The sequence below is a fragment of the Sinocyclocheilus anshuiensis genome, unplaced genomic scaffold, assembly GCF_001515605.1.
Source record: "Sinocyclocheilus anshuiensis isolate Anshui unplaced genomic scaffold, SAMN03320099.WGS_v1.1 scaffold1746, whole genome shotgun sequence".
NCBI classification, from domain to species: Eukaryota; Metazoa; Chordata; class Actinopteri; order Cypriniformes; family Cyprinidae; genus Sinocyclocheilus; species Sinocyclocheilus anshuiensis.
The window spans coordinates 1,302,096-1,304,104 of NW_015545562.1; the positions used below are offsets into that span (position 1 = coordinate 1,302,096).

Here is a 2,009-nt window from a genome sequence, read left to right on the forward strand (position 1 = left end):
TTCATGTTTCTGCAAACCGTAGACACAGCATGGATATTTAGTAAGGTAAGCACTGTTTATTATTGGTTGTCTGTTGCTAAAGAACTCGTTTTAGCATTCCGACATCACAATTCACACTGTTATTGACACAGGGGTAAAAGCAGTGTGGGCCCTTTTCAGAATTATACGTGTGAAATGTTGCTTAACCCAAGGGTTAAAACTTTATCCGATATGCTGTTTTGGACAGCACACAAAAGGTTAAAAAGCTTTCGAAGAGTCACTCTTCCGTATACCGGGACTAATCTTTACAAAGTGCTAAAAGACACGAGGAATTCAGTGTATTGTTTTGTCTTTTTTAGAATCCTATTATATTCAGTGCAGGTGACACAAGGACGTAATATGTTTATGATGCAATAACTGTGTAGGCAGCGGATGTTTAAAATAGGAGGTTCATACTTCTCATTACCGTTCACCTCATGTGACATACATAAACACAAGGCATTCCTTATGACGTTTTTCATTAAAAGAAAACCTCAAAACATCATGAGTCCAAATAAAAAACCTTCATTTTATCTAGACGTTTCTATGTCTGTTAGGCTATAAAAGTTGGTCATCTGCTCTCTTTTAATTACCTCGCTATTGATTTATGTCAACACTGACTCATTGTACAACCCACGATGAGAATGCAGATTTTAGTGTGGTGGAGTGTATAATAGATTCTCACATATTATTTGAGAATTTTAAGAGTGTGTGGAACAGTGGAACCTTTCAGATGGAGTTTATCAGACACACAATCATTAGATTGGTTCATTTAGTTCTCTGACTGCAGAGACCCATATTGGCCTATATGTCACTAAAACAGTGTGGAAGGGAAAATGGATAACACTGATATACTGTGGTTTCAGTTGTACAACATATGCTTACTTAATATTGAAACCTTGAGAGTTGTGCAGTAAGAATGACTATACAATTTTTGTGCCATGATTAGACTGAAATGCATATTTACTATGTTTCTAAGCTAAAACCTAACGAGTACTGCCAGTAAATGGTCTCTGTCTGATCAAAAATACAGTTAAAAGAAAATGTCTTGTTGAAATATTCTTAATATATTATATATTATTGTGTTTCGGTAGTGACAAATTTTGGGGAGAGGAAAAATATTCCAAAACGTTCTGAAAATACAAAATGAGAATTAACTGCACAATTACTAGAAATGTGTACCTTAGATATTATACAATTTGCATGCACTTTTTTTCAAGATGTTTCCAACTCTGACTTTGAACCATGTAATGAGGTTCTTAGTAGGGAAGGAAGAAGTCGGAGTCAGCGTGACTGAGGCTCGGGTAATTTATTATACTTCCCGTAGGAACAGCGAAAACAGGCAGGCGCTCAGGCGCTGCAAAACAAACAAAACTTATATAGCACTTCTGCGGTTCTCTAGGCCCAGGCCACAGTCTTTTCCCCCACGAGTCCTCAGTCTGTCTCATCTCCCTCTCTCTGTTTCCCCTGAGGCCTTTTACGGTCTCTCCAGGCCAATCACTGAAACGAGAAGCAGGTGAATGTCATTTTGCACTTGACCTACTTACTCACCACTCGTCTCCGACCACTCTCCAGCCACCTGTCCCAATTTTTGGCGTCTTCGTGCACGAACTTCTGAATCATGGTTTTCAACGTGCGATTAAACCGTTCCACCAGACCGTTTGTTTGTGGGTGGTAGACGCTGGTGCGAATCGACTTAATGCCCAATAATCCGTACAGTTCGCGTAACGTACGTGACATGAACGCCGTGCCTTGATCAGTGAGAATCTCTTTCGGGATCCCCACTCGGGAGATTAACCGAAACAGCGTGTCCACCACACTTTTCCCCGAAATGTTGCGAAGCGCGACTGCTTCAGGGTATCGTGTTGCATAATCCACTAGGACTAATGCAGAGCGATGCCCGCGTGCCGATCGCTCTAATGGCCCGATGAGGTCCATACCAATTCTTTCGAAGGGGGCCTGCATTAGAGGAAGTGGGCGCACAGGTGCTT

At 41.0% G+C, this 2,009-nt stretch overlaps 1 long non-coding RNA gene across 1 annotated transcript in view; it reads right to left on the reverse strand.

Annotated features, from left to right (window-relative positions):
• Window positions 1-1,471: 1,471 nt before the first annotated feature.
• Window positions 1,472-2,009, reverse strand: part of LOC107698336 (uncharacterized) — a 2,174-nt gene continuing 1,636 nt past the window's right edge. The window contains exon 2 of the long non-coding RNA XR_001635336.1: window positions 1,472-1,518. This is a non-coding gene — a long non-coding RNA (uncharacterized LOC107698336). The remainder of the gene's footprint in view (window positions 1,519-2,009) is intronic.